Here is a 15,057-nt window from a genome sequence, read left to right as displayed (position 1 = left end):
CTTTTCTTTTATTATTCAGACAAAGACCCCGATCTTCCTCCCTGAACAAAGTGAATTCATTTCCTCAATAACTGGCAACCATTGATGCTGCAGGGGACACATGAGAGCAGAAGGGGGGAGTGGAAGGGCAGAGAACGCAGTTGCAGTCGTGTGAAGGCCCATCGTAAACAGTCTGTGGGGAAAGGAGCTCTGGGCAAGGATTCCTAAGACGTGGTTCAAGTCTGACTTGAGCTGTCCCCTGGGAAGCCCAAGGGATTCTGCACAAGCTGCACACCCTTCAGTTTCCTCATCCCAGGCTGAGAAAATAGAGATGACCACTCCTGCACTGCTCCTCCAGAGTGGTCCCTAAGATCACATTTAATAGAGTGCCCGGCACCAGCAGGCGCCCAGACAGCGATACTGAAGGCACAATCAGACACAGCCCAGGCACATGAAACCCTTCAGCTCCCCCAAAGCAGGAGTCGTCTAACCCCCTAGAGACCCGGTGCAGCCTCTGTTCTTCTCATACCTGCAGGACACTGGAACAAAGCCATATATCATAGAACAAGACCCACCTTATCAGGAGAGCTGTTTTCCCTTTGAAAGTCAAATCTGAGGCCTTGGGACAATGCGGGGTGTTCCCAGCACACCAGGCCCGGTGGAGGAGGCCCAGCCAGAGGCTCCCTCTCCTCCCCAGCACACTGCCCAGCCAGCCTGCAAGAGCACGGCTGGAATTCACCTCCTCAGACTCCTCCTCTGTTCTTTTCAGGCCCTTAAGGTAATCCTGAGGGTGTGAAGCAAAGACTTTATCATCCATGGGAGGGAATGGTCCAGATACCTAAAGGCAAAAATGATGCATCCAGAAGAAAGGCCAAGTAGGAATCCAAGGCCCAGAGATGTTGGGTGGCTGCTTAGGACCACACAGGGAGCTGATCACCAGTCCAGAGGCCATGGTCTTGTTAAGCTACACCCAGAAGTAATGTTCCAGCAACTGGGCATCTGGAACTGCGTCTAGGACAAAGGTAAGATTAAACCAAACCAGACTAGGAGGGACAGGAGGGAGAAGGGCAGCTGGGCCAGTCACTTTCCCTTCCTGCTTGGTTAAGCCCACGCTTAAGCCAAAGTTTTCATCCTCCTGCACACAATTTCCTTTTTTTTTTTCCACTTACAATTTGTAAAAAATGATTAGTCAGGTTCTAGAGAGGACGTGTACCAAAAACATCGAAGAAATGAACTATTGGCATCCTCTATTTCAGAAACGGAAGCCCCCCTCTCAGAACTCCCTGCTCCCTATCACTCCCTTTCAGCAAGCCAGGATTCCAGGCAGGAGGCATTAGTGAGCCCTGATCTGGGAGAACAGTTGTTCCCTGGGCGCTTGGGGAGGCGGCTGTGAAGGAACTTCAGTCCCACACAGAAAGGCAAGTTCCCTGAGTCCACCCACTCCCCACCCTGCCCATCCAGCTTGCAGCCCCCCCAGGACTCCCCAGCTGGCAGAGAGGGGGCAACATTCACAGACCCCCACCCTCACTGTTGGCAGGAACTCCATTGCCTCCTGTCCCTTTCCTTCTTAGGCGGCTCACCGGCTCACCTGTCACCCCCCCACCCCAGGGTGACCAGTCGCCATCCACTGGCCACCCTGAAGGGCTGACACTCAACCTCCTCTCGGGAACACCTGGCTCTGTAGAGTGCCGGAAATGGGGCCTCCCTGGTGGACTTCCTTTTCTCTTCCTTCCCCTTTCCTACCTTTTCTAGACACACTGTCTGCTCGAGCTCTTCCTTTTTTCAAGAAATCTTCTCTGCCAACCACAGCCCATCTAGGTTCCCTTTATTTATTTATTTATTTCGTTGTTGTTGCCGCTGTTTTTGAGACAGAGTCTCACTCTGTTGCCCAGGCTGGAGTGCAGTGGTGCAATCACAGCTCACTGCAGCTTCAGCTCCCTAGGCCCAAGTGATCCTTCCACCTCAGCCCCCTTGAGTAGCTGGAACTACAGGCACACACCACCATGCCCAGCTAATTTTTAAAATTTTGTAAAAACGGGGGTCTCACTATGTTGCCCAGGCTGGTCTCAAACGCTTCAGCTCAGGGGATCCTCCCTCCTTGGCCTCTGAAAGTGTTTGGATTTTACGGGCATGAGACACTGTGCCTGGCTGGGTTCCCTTATTCTCTGCATTGGCAATGGGGACTATAGGGCATATCAGGGAGTCGTGACAGGGTCTTTACTGGGGAGGTAAAACACATACAACAAAGGTTTAAGATCCATGCCACCTGGCCCAGTTCAGGGTTTGTGAGAACTAGGCAAGCACTTGCTGAATATGAGATGACTTCCCCACAAATTCCACTCTCAAAAAGGTAAATAACTGTGTAAGCAACAATACAAGAGAAATCCCAAGGTAGCATGAGGAATCGCCCAATAGGTGCATGCGTTCGTGAACTTCCCATGGATTTACTGATTTATAGCACATAGGACTGTGACCTAGGCCAGCATTATTAGAACAGGCAAATCCCCACCCCCAAAAAAGAGTCTCTGTGATTTGAGGCAGCGTGGAACAGGGCCTCAGGCTTCAGTACAGCAATGCCACCACCCACCGTCCAACCAGTATTGCTCAAGTCTTCATGCTTTAAAGACTTTTCGGTCTTCCAGTTTCTTTTTTTTTTTTTTCTTAAGTCAAATGCCCCTGGAAAGTCAGAAGCAGTCGCCAGGTATGGGCAGCTGATCCTGGGGGAGGGGGGGACTGGCCGGAAAAAGGGGGATTTCATGGGGAGGAAGAAGGCACCAAGAGGGCTGAGGCTCACTTCAGATAGGAGGGAAGTTCCCCCACTGCTGTAACAAGCAGAAGAGAGAGAAGAGGATGACTTTTGCCAGGGTTGAAGGGCAAAGTCAGATGATTGAGCTCAGCCAGGAATGGGGTTTTGTTAATGTGGTAACCAAAAGGTAGCAGGGTAGGGGGTTTACTGTATAGCAAGAGTCAAGTTGGACCTAATGCAAGGTTGGAACGCACATCTAGGTCCTTCATCATAGGCACCTTCAAGCCCCACTCTGAGCCCCCAGAAGGAGTTACCACAAAATCAAATCATTCTTGGAAAGAAAAATCCTGTTTTCAAAAAGCATCTGCAGGCTCCACCCTACCTCTTGGACCCTCTCGCCCCTGCCTCCTCTATACAACATCAGATTAACCTCCTCATTGCAGATTTTCCTCCAGCCTCTTTCAGTTCTGATTGCTGTCCTCCCGGACACCCAAACACACCCACACACTCCCCTGCACCCCCCAGTTTGCTCTTGCCTTTCCCACTACAACGCATCTCCTCATCTCCATTCTTCAGAATCCATCTCCGCAGCCCACCTCCTCCAGGAATTCTTCCCGGAGAGCTTGCTTATTTAACCACTCACGCTCTGAAGGCTCTGGAGCCTCACCGGGCCTGCAGTTTACTGACCCTTACATTCTATTCCTGTTTGAGGGTCCTTTGTGGTCTCAATTGTACCTGCAGGATTTTAATTGATGGAGGCAACTGAGTGATAACAGAGGCAATGTTGCTGAAAGAAGAATGTATCACCCACATTTCCCAAGAGGAGGGGCCACACCAAACCCAGTGTGTGGCTGCAGGGGAATCACCAGGCTTTGGTCAGTGAGCGTGAGGCCTCGGTCAGATCCTTTATTGTGTTTCAACAGGAAAAGCACAGCAGGGCAGGTTGAGCAGGTTAGGAATGGCTATTTTAAATAACCCCTGTGGGCACTGGGGCATAGAGGCTGTCCCAACTCATTTGGTACCTCAGCCTGGGCGACTAAGGGCAGGGAAAGATTGGCAGGGTGCATCAGAGTTACATAAGGAAGTGATTCAGAGCATGGATTTTAAGTTGCAGGGGAGATGGAAACAACTTGGGCTGATTGTTTGCCCTGTGACTAACAAATGCCACACAAACAAACACAAAATCTAGGCAAACGTCAGAACACCATCCATTCACTTCCCTCATCTAACTCAGGTTCCAGGCTTCATCAGTCCAATCATTCTCTTGCTACATCGGTGAACTCTCTCATCCCTCTAACTTCTGCTATCTCGTGAACACAGCCCCTTCCCTAGATGAACTCACGATTTCCTTCACTCTTTCAACGTGTAGCCATCCAATTCCTGGCACACAGCTCCCTCTTCCCTCCCTTCTACTTGTCATGACAGCGAGGTATCTCCCTTCCTGCCTAAGGACAAGCCCTGGTCCATTCTGGAACTCACCTAAATGCTTCCTCAGGGACCTCCATATCAGAGATCCCTTCTCTAGTGAATCTCTTCCATCAACACTCATTATTCTTTTTTTTTTTTTTTTTTTGAGACGGAGTCTTGCTCTGTTGCCCAGGCTGGAGTGCAGTGGCGCGATCTCGGCTCACTGCAAGCTCTGCCTCCCGGGATCACACCATTCTCCTGCCTCAGCCTCCCGAGTAGCTGGGACTACAGGCGCCTGCCACCACACCCGGCTAATTTTTTGTATTTTTAGTAGAGACGGGGTTTCACCGTGTTAGCCAGGATGGTCTTGATCTCCTGACCTCGTGATCCACCCGCCTTGGCCTCCTAAAGTGCTGGGATTACAGGCGTGAGCCACCGCGCCTGGCCAACACTCATAATTCTTAAAAAACAGCAGTAACAGCAATAATAATAATAATAATAAATTGTTGACCAAATGAGGAAGGGAAAAACGTATAATGTATATTCCAGACAAAAGACTAGTTTCTCCAGTACATCAAGATTCCCTCTGATTCCTCTAATAAGAAAAAGTTCTGATAAGAACAACTTCAAATAAAATTGATAAAACATATGAATAGACAGTTCACAGAAGAGGAAATTCAAATGACTTTTATATCTGTAATAATATATTTAACTTTATTCAAAAATGCAGGTTAAACTATATCAATAAGTCATTTTTTGTCTTCCAGATTGGCAAATATTGGTGTGTTTGGTAACACTCTCTGTTGGAGGGTGTGGTAAATGAGTATCCTCATCCACTGCTGGTAGGTGGGTACATTCTTACAGACTCTATGGACAGCACATTGCCGATATCTTTCCAAATATAAACGCACATACCCTTGAACCACCAATTCCACTTCTAGGACTTTATCCTACCTATAGCCACCTACATTTGCAAAATGACTGAAGTATAAGGGGATTCTGTGGGAAATCATTTGTGGTGGCAAAAGGCTCAAAACTGCCTCCATGTCCAAAAAACAGATTAGTTAAATAAGTTATGTGACATCCATAAGCAAGAAAGAAGCAGCTTTCTTTCGTTGTTGTTGTTGTTGTTGTTGTTGTTGTTGTTTTGTTTTTTTGTTTTTTTTTTTAATATGGAGTCTCACTCTGTCACCCAGGCTGGAGTGCAGTGGAGCGATCTCAGCTCACTGTGACCTCCACCTCCCGGGTTCAAGTGATTCTCCCACCTCAGCCTCCCAAGTAGCTGGGATTACAGGCACCTACCATCATGCCCGGCTAATTTTTGTATTTTTGTAGAGATGACATTTCACCTTGTTGTCCAGGCTGGTCTCAAACTCCTGACCTCAGGTGATCAGCCGCCTTGGCCTCCCAAAATGCTGGGATTACAGGCATGAACCACCGCACCTGGCCAAGAAGCAGCTTTCTATGTACTGATATGGAGAAACCTCACAGTAGGTAGCTAGGTGGAAAAATTAAGGCTCAGGGGCAGAGTGCATGCATGTGCCACCATCCGGGGGAAATAATCTGTATACGTCTTTTCTAACACATGCGTGGAACTGGTAACGTTGCCTCTGAGGAGGGAGGAGACAGGGAGATCGGGGGAGATAGGAGGATGAAAACTCTTCCCAGTGAGATCCTAAACCCACTTCCCTTTCTGGCTTCTTCACTCTCTCCTCACGTCTACTGACACATTTTTGGAAAAACTGTCTGCCAGCTGCCTCTCTTCCCACCTGCTGCCCATTCCTCAACCATCTCAGTCTGGTTCCTCCTCATAGCACTTCAAAATCCCCAGGCACTTCTCAGTCCTCATCCACTTACTCGTGCTCCACAGGCTTCACAGTGGCCCATGCCCTGCGCCTGGAGCACTCTTCCATGGGCCTCCACAGCACCATTCTCCATACGGTCCTCCACTATCTCTCTTGGAACTCGTTCTCCATCTCTAAATGTTGGAGCTCCTGCTGCTTCCTGCCAGGCCCTCCTCTCCATGCTCCACTTCTCAGTCTGCAGGCTCTCCCGGGGCTGTCCCATCCACCCCATGGCTTCTCTCATCACCTGTATGCATGTAGCTTCCAACTGTGTAGCTCCAACCAGACCTCTCTTCTGAGCTCAGGACCCCACCTGCTGTCTCCCAGGTATCTCCAACCCAGCATGCTCCAAATGTAATTCACCAGCTTCTAGTTGGTTTCATTCTCTGCACCTGGGGGATTTCCTTAGCACTCTCATGTCCAAACCCTTTTGGTCATCAGAACCTAGAGTGTTCCCTCTGGAAGATCCCTAGAATCTGACCCTTCTCTCCCACCTTCACCACTGCTTGCCTAATCAAAGCCTTCCCCATTCATTCAGTGAGGAAGCTACACCAGGTTCCTCACTGCTGCCTCCATGCTGTCTCTCACCTCAGGGCCTTTGCACTTGCTGGAACCTGTGCCTTGAATACTCTCCTCCACTCTCCACCCCTGCTGTACCCTAACTAATTCTTATCTATCTTCTGGAATTCAGATTAACATAACTACCTCAAAGAAACCTTTTTGACCCTTAGACCAATGGATCTCATTGGGGATGGTTTTGCTCCCCAGTGGACATTTGGCAATGTTTGGAGATATTTTTGGTTGTCACAAGCAGGGAGGGGGTGTGTGTGGCTACTGGCATCTGTTGCATAGAAGCCAGGGATGCTGCTAAACATCCTGCAGTGCACGGGACAGTCCCACATGACAAAGAATTATCTGGCCCAATATGTCAGCAGGGCCAAGGTGAGAAATCCTGCTCTAGCCTGTCATGTCCCCATGATACATTTCCATAACACACTCCATTTCTCCTGCAGACATTCAATCTTTAGCTGTGCAAAGGTATTGGCCAGATTCCATTCTCTGAGCTTTATGGGATGAATAAATGAATTAAAGTCACTAGGTCATGTTGATCTCTGGGTCTCTACCCACAGTGCCCAAACCAAGCACGCAGCCTCGAGCTTGGCAGTGAGAATGTGTGGATTGATATGACATGCCCAGGGCAGGGATTGAGCCACACTGAGCAGAGGCCACCCTGTGTCCTGGCTTTCAACTCCGCAGGGCCCTCCAGGTCATCTGATGGCAGTCCTTGCCCTGGCCCTTGACTGGCTTCTCACCTTGTACTCAGCAACTAGCTCTGCAATGCCTTTTCACACTTGTCAATGCCTCGTCTCTAAGTTCATCTCCAGGTGGTTCTGTGGGCCCCTTAAAGCCACCAGGCCCAAGTTTATCCACTCCTCATCTTGTCAAGTCAGCTGCTCCTCCAGTGAACTTACCCAGGTGCCTGCACCACCATCAACCCAGCCAACAAACCAGAATCCTGGGCACCCTTGTGCGGCACAGCACCCTTCAGACTTGCTCCCTCTACCACCCCACCGACAGCCACAGGGTCCCCCAGCTTTCTCCCACTTGGTCTTCTTGCCTGAAGCCTCTTTCCCTCTCAGTCCACCTGGGACATCCCTCCCAACTATGTCCTTCTAAGATGACCATCAGCCTGTCTCACTTCCTGATGAAAACTCCTTCGACACTTCTCACTGTCCACAGGGCAGAGCCTAAGTTCCCCAGCCTGGTGGTGGATGAAAGGTGCAAGACCTTCCATACTCTTCCCCAGCCCCTCCTACCCTCAGGGCCTCATCTCCAGCCCCAGGCACGAACACCTCAGCGCCACTTTCTTCCTGCAGCCTGGGCTTTTTCCTTCCCTCCTCTCCCCTCCCCTTCCCTCTGAGGTGTCCAGAGATCCCACGCTCATCCTTAAAACCTAATTCAAACACCTCTTCCTTAATACTATGATGGTTCCTCCGAAACTTAAACATAGAAGCACCATATGACCCAGAAACTCCACTTCTGGGCATGCATCCAAAGGAAGTGAGAGCAGGGACACAAACAGATATTTGCATTTCCATGTTCATAGCAACATTATTCACAGCAGACAAAAGGTGAAGCAACTGAAGTGTCAGTAGCAAATGATAAACAAAATGTGGTATATAACGGGAGGTGGAGGGTGCAACAAGCCGAGATCGTGCCACTGCACTCCAGCCTGGGTGACAGAGCGAGACTATCTCTCAAAAAAAAAAAAAATGTGATGTATACGTAATGGAATATTATGCAGCCTTAAAAAGGAAGGAAATTCTGTCACATGCCAAAACATGGATGAAACTTGAAGACACTATGCTAAGTGAAATTATGCTAAGTGAAGACACTACGCTAAGTGAAATTAGCCAGTCACAAAAAGACAAGTGCAGCATGATTCCACTTACAGGAGGTATCTAGAGTACTCAACTTCATAAAAAGACGGAAAGGATAATGGTGGTTGCAAGGGGCCAGGGGAGGGGAAATGGGAAATTATTGTTTACTGGGTACAGAGTTTCATCTGGGAGATGATAAAAAGGTATGGAGATGGATGGTGGTGATGGTTGCACAACAATGTGAATGTACTTAATGACAATGAGTTGCAGACTTAAAAAATGGTTAAATGGGCGGGGGGCGGTGGCTCACACCTGCAATCCCAGCACTTTGGGAGGCCGAGGTGGGCAGATCACGAGGTCAAGAGATCGAGACCATCCTGGCCAACATGGTGAAACCTTGTCTCTACTAAAAATACAAAAATTAGTGGTGGCGTGCACCTGTAATCCCAGCTACTCAGGAGGTTGAGGCAGGAGAATTGCTTGAACCCAGGAGGCAGAGGTTGTGGTGAGCCAAGATGGTGCCATTGCACTCCAGCCTGGGCAACAGATCGAGACTCCGTATCAAAAAAAAAAAAAAAAAAGGTTAAATGGTAAATTTTAAATGGTTAAAGGTTAAATGGTAAAAAAAAAAAAAAGGGTTAAATGTTTTGTATGTTTTACTGCAATAACAAAAGGTAACAACAAAATAACACAACAAAAATTCCACCTCTTCCTCTCGGGAAGCTGCCTGAACCTTCCCTCCACCTCCCCAAGCACATGTGTTGCCCCAGCTGCCCCCCGCAAATTCCCCGCAACACAGCTGGGTGGTGCTGCTCACATCCCACTCCATGCATTCCATGTACATTCCCAGTACCCTGCAGGGACAGCCTGACAGCCATGTCTGCCCTCTGAGACTGAGGGGTTCTGCAGGCAGGCACTATATCTCATTCCCTTCTCCTGCCCCACATCTAGCCCACAGTCCAGAGCAGAGTTTCTTCAATGAAGGAATGAATCCCCCAAACCAATAGCTCTGGGTTGTACTATCCCAAACCTCACAGTCTGTTATTCCCAGAACAGTGATTTACTTCTAATATTCATCAACAAACCCCTCCCCCTGCCAAAGATCGTCTGCCCTTCCATTAAGCGACAAGGTCAGAAGGGGGTTTCTGTGGACGAAGTTAATAAACAGCTAACTTGGGAGGAATAAACAAAATAAAACCCAGGGTAGGCCGGCGCAGGCGTGCCCTTACATCTAACAACACCACACTCCACCCTCAATCCCTCCTCTGCTTGGTGGGTGGGCTGATTCACTTCCTGTGTCCCCTCCCAGGGCAGCGTGAGAGGGGAAAGTGGGTGGAATGCTGAGTCCTAGGGCATGAATAGATGATTACTCACCACGCTGCCCCGCACTGGAAGGCCACTGACCTTAGAGTGCGGGCCCGAACCACAGGCCTCTCTCCCCCTCACTCCGAGCCTCGCCCCACCCACCCCGACTTATGTAACCCAAGGTCTGGAAGGCGAAGAGAACTGGCCTTGGCTCTCAGCATGAGGTCCAAGGGGCCCCTCCACCCATAAGTCCTTGCACACCCCACCTGTTGACTCTTCATTCACACCCAGTCCACATTCATGAAACAGGGGCTGGAAAGAGAACATGGTCTCCCCTGTCCTGAGGATGACTGTTGGGAGGGTCTTCACAGATCATTGATCCCAGGGGTCTCAACCAGAGATGGAGTGTCCCCGAGAGGACATTTGGCAATGTCTGGAGACAGTTTTGGTTGCCAGGAAGGGAAGGGGATGTGATGGTGCAGTGTCTGCTGGGTAGAAGCCAGGGCTACTGCTAACTTCCCACAATGCACAGCACATCCCCCCTCTCCACCGCCCACCACAAACACAGAATTATCCGGTACCAAAAGTCAATAGTGCTGAGGTTGAGATACCATGATGAATCCAAGCTGTACAGAAGAGGAAACTGAGGCAGAGGAAGTGACAGGATCAAAGTCACACTATGCATTAGATAATGTCAGAATTAGAATCCAGGGCTCTCTACCAGCCACACTAGCCTTCAGCTCCCAGGAGTGCAGTGATCAACTCCAAAACAAGTGGCAAGCTAGTGGAGTGGCTGAATTTGGGACTCTGGGGTCTAGAAGCTATCATAGTTGGTCTCTGTGTCTCTGGCAAGCTCCAAATGAATCCCACCAAGGTGAACCTGACCATCTTGGTCACAGGGTTCCCAGATAATCAGAGGAAGACTGTCTGAAGGGGCTGTGGTGTGTCCAGGCAGAATGACCCTGTCTGAGGCTTGGGCAAAACTCACCCCTTAAGTCCATAGCATGCTGGGGGTGGTCCTGGCTGAGGTCAAGGTCAGAAGAGAGGATGACTGTGTAAGGCAAAACCTGGATCGGAGGACAGGGCATGGGTAAGAATTAAACCTTGGATCACTGATTTGGGGGCACTATCTTTTTTCCTAGATGCCAAAAATGATTGTAGCTCTTGCACCTGCTGGATCCTCACTGCCATCCTGCGTAATTTCAAACTGATGTCTAGAGTCACCCTTATCCTTTTCTCCAAGGAGCCAACACCATGTCTCCAACTGTGGGCCAGACACCAGGGCATCAGAGCTGACGGTGCAATCCCATTATTTATGAACAACTGACTCACATCATGTTGCAACAGGCGTACTTTTCCATCCACTGTGGCTGAAAGTCAGCAAACTTGTAGTAACAGTGGTAATAAAGAGAAGGCCAGGGCAGTAGTGCATGAAGCTCTGTCTTAGGTCAGGGCCTCACCCTCTTCAGGAGCAGGGAGCCCATAGAAGGTGGTTGGGGACAAGGATGGGGGGGTAGGGAAGGGCCTACAATGGCCTCAGTCACAGAGGAAGGCCCCATTACAGATTCGTTTCTTCAGGCAAAGCATTATCACTGCTCCCTCACCTGCCTGTCTCCTTCCTCCCTAATTTTTCCAACAAGCTTGGAAACTCCTACATATCCTTCAAGGCCTAATTTCTGGAGTCCTTCCCCCAGCTCCAAGGTTCAGGTGCATTCCAACCCTGAATTTGGCAAACCACAATGACGATGGAAAAAGATGTTTGGGGTCAACAGCTGGGCTTGGGGAAAAAAGCCAAAGCTCCCCATGGATGGAATGTAGAGCCCTGCACAAGATCTGCTCCTCTGTGGGGGGCATGCTGAGCAATGTGGCCTCTAGGCTCTCTTGCCAGATTCCCAAGTGAGGCCTCAGAACCCCAAGGCTTCCCTGGGCCTTTGGCTGCGTTTCTCAGACTGGTCGGTTATCCCTAGCCCAAGTCCATGGGAATGCCACTCCTTCTCCCACGGCTGCCTGGAGCCTGGCTTTGGACTTCCTTAGTTCTCCAGTGCACTGGAGAATTGATTGATTGATTGATTGATTGGATGTGCTTTTTTTTTTTTTTTAATTGCACTGGGGAATTTTAAAAGGCTGCCTGAAGAGGGCACTATTTTCACCAAGAGAGAACTCACTAGCAGAGGAACTGGCTGCCTTGGGAGAGCAACCCTGGGAGGTTTTCTTTGAGGATGGAGGTCTGGTGGGGATGACTCCTTCCTGGAACTCACCAATCGCCTCATGTGGCAGCTGTCCATTCAGTCTGGGAGCTGCCCCTTTGGGTAACTCTGGAGGCAGCTGGCCTGAAGGTTCTTGCCAAGGGCCTCTTAAGCACCCCTAGCAACCAAGGTAATTCAAAGTGGGGGACAGAGACCCAAATTTGAATTAACTTGAGTCTAATTAGGAAAAGCTCCAGCTCTGCCTCCAAGAGTCACTCCTCGCCTCTGGGTCTCAGTCTCCCCATCTGTATACTGAGAAATGGTGCATTGGATGTGTTCATCTACTCAGCACATGTTAACTGAGCACCTACTACACTCTGATCTCTCGGGAGAGACCATGGAACGAGAGAGACAAAAGGCCTTGCCCTCACAGAGCTGCTATTCTAACAGGGAGGACAGATGGCAAACAAGATTAAGGAGTGAGATCTATAGGCCATCAGAAGGGGATGCGAGCCATGGAAAATGAAGCAGAGAAGAAGCAGGGGGACATGGCTGCTAAGGATTAGTCCAGCTTAGAGACTCTGGGTCTAAAGCTCTTACTCTGCTGCATCCTTGTTAGGAGTCAAGAATGGTGGCAGGAAACTGGGCAGGGCCATGCGTGAGTACAGGGACAGCTCTCAGGGGTGGTGGGGATGGTGGGTTTGTTCACGGGCTTGAGCCCCAGTCAGTCTCTCAGCGGCTTCCTCCAGGAAACAGAACTGACCAACCCCGGGTGTGCTGGCCTGTCCTCAGGTCAAAGGCAGACACCTGGGTCTGCTGAGGAGTCCAGGGGTCACACAGGGTTCCTGGCAGGGCTCCAAAAGTCCTGACTGAGGGGCAGATTTCTTCAAAGCAAGGTGGGCGGCATCCTCAGGGCACTGCCAGTGACTCTTCTACATCCCTCACTCTGCCCTGGCCTTCGATGAACAAGACACTGGCCACCTCCAACTACAGGGGCTCTCAGACCCTTCCTTCCCTCCTACTGATCCTCCCCTGCATGGTGGGCTGTCCCCTCCCCTTACATGGGGAGGGAGGGAGAGGAACTTGAAAGTCCCCATTTCTGGCTGGGCACGGTGGATCACACCTGTAATCCCAGCACTTTGGGAGGTAGAGGCAGACAGATCGCTTGAACTCAGGAGTTCGAGAGCAGCCTGGGCAGCATAGTGAGACCCCACCTCTACAAAAAATACAAAAATTAGCTGGGCACAGTGGTGCATGCCTATAGTCCCAGCTACTAAGGAGGCTGAGGTGAGGAAGATAGCTCGAGACCGGGAGGCGGAGGTTGCAGTGAGCTGAGATCATGCTACTGCACTGCAGCCTGCTCTGTTGAGACAGAGCAACACCCTGTCTCAAATATATATATCTGACCAACCCGGAGTTGGTCAGTTTTGTTTCCTGGAGGAAGCCACTGAGAGACTGACTGGGGCTCAAGCCCATGCACAAACCTACCACCCCCACCACCCCTGAAAGCTGTCCCTGTACTCACGCATGGCCCTGCCCAGTTTCCTGCCACCATTCTTGACTCCTAACACTGCGCTAAAAAAAAAAAAAAAAAAAAAAAAATCTCCCCCCATTTCTTATGAATTCACAATTTTTCTCTTCCTGTAGGGATCATTTTTGAAAACATGTCTTGCAAACCTTCTGTGTACTCAGGATGAATGAGGGATGCCAAGATGCTGAGAAAGGACTTACCGCCAACCAGGGAGGCCAGGCTAATACACATGAGAAAATAACAATCCGCTCTTACAGTTTGATTTGCAGCCCACAGAGTCCTTTGGAACCACTTACTATCTCCTAAAACCACACAGGGTCTGTTGCTCTCATTTTACAGATGAGGAAATTGAGGCCCAGAAAAGCACCTTCTCTTCCCTCAATACATAGCTGCCCCATGGAGTGGTAAGGAGAGAGAGGAGACAATGAAGATTAAAGGTTCCAAATAATTCCAATTCCAATTCTTACCCCCAGAGGGATGCATAAGAATTCTACGTAAAGGGACAAAGTTGCTCTGCCTCAGTCTAGGGTAGGGCCAAGCTTGGCATGGAACCCACCAGCCTCGGCCTCTCCTTGGTGGGACAAGGGTAAAGTGAAAGTCCCCTGTCTCTCTGGAAAAGCACATGGGGGCTGGGTGCAGTGGCTCACGCCTGTAATCCCAGCACTTTGGGAGGCCAACCCGGGTGGGTCATCTGATGTCAGGAGTTCGAGACCAACCTGGCCAACATGGTGAAACCCTGTCTCTACTAAAAATACAAAAATTAGCTGTGTGTGGTGGCAGGCGCCTGTAATCCCAGCTACTGGGGAGGCTGAGGCAAGAGAATTGCTTGAACCCGGGAGGCGGAGGTTGCAGTGAGCTGAGATCTCGCCCTTGCACTCCAGCCTGGGCAATAGAGCGAGACTCAGTCAAAAAGAAAGAAAAAGAAAGAAAGAAAGAAAGAAAGAAAGAAAGAAAGAAAGAAAGAAAGAAAGAAAGAAAGAGAGAGAGAGGGAGGGAAGAAAGAAAGACAGAAAGAAAGAGAGAAAGAAAGGAAGGAAGGAAGGAAGGAAGGAAGGAAGAAAGGGAAAGAAAGAAAAGCATAGGGGATTAAGGATGTACTCTTGGTGTAAGGGGAAAATGTTGCCCCATGTGGGTAAGAGTGCCAAGGGATCTCAGTGGTGGGGCTGGACACCTTTCTGATCCAACTTTTCAGAGTGCCCTTTCTGCTTGCCAAGGGCAGAGATAAGGCAGTTGGAAAAGAAGCTTTGCTGTTGCAGGCTAATCATTCCATTCTCGCAGAGCACCTTCCGTGTGCCAGGTACTATTGCTACAGCAGGGAACAAAGCAGGTCCCTGCCCTCCTGCAGTTCTGGGAGCTTAGCAAGGCTCTGGCTGGCTCTTGGAGGACCTTACTGACTGGAGTTTGTGTCTGCTTGGAGGTGCCCTCTCCCCTGAACCTCTTTCACAGGCAGAACCTAGGGGGTGGGGAGTGGGGTAAAAGAAACAGACCTCTGCTGAGTCAAGGGCACTGCGAGAATGCAGAAGCGACCATGCAGCTCTGGAAGGATGCGGTGGGAAATCCGTCACTCAGTGGTGGAGAAAAGTCCACCAGTTTCTCCAGCAAATGGCTGAGCTTCGTTGGGCCTCCTTGTCTTCTCATCTGCCCATGTGCTAATATCTACTCGCCATTGGTTTGTTAG

General features: G+C 49.9%; 1 protein-coding gene across 2 annotated transcripts in view; it reads right to left on the bottom strand.

Moving 5' to 3' along the window:
* PAQR5 (progestin and adipoQ receptor family member 5) overlaps positions 1 to 15,057 on the bottom strand; it is a 107,144-nt gene that overhangs the window by 90,974 nt on the left and 1,113 nt on the right. The window lies entirely within an intron of this gene.

This window comes from Pan paniscus, chromosome 16 (assembly GCF_029289425.2).
Source record: "Pan paniscus chromosome 16, NHGRI_mPanPan1-v2.0_pri, whole genome shotgun sequence".
Taxonomy (NCBI): domain Eukaryota; kingdom Metazoa; phylum Chordata; class Mammalia; order Primates; family Hominidae; genus Pan; species Pan paniscus.
Note: the sequence above shows the minus strand (reverse complement) of the source record. Positions and strands in the feature narration are given on the sequence as shown.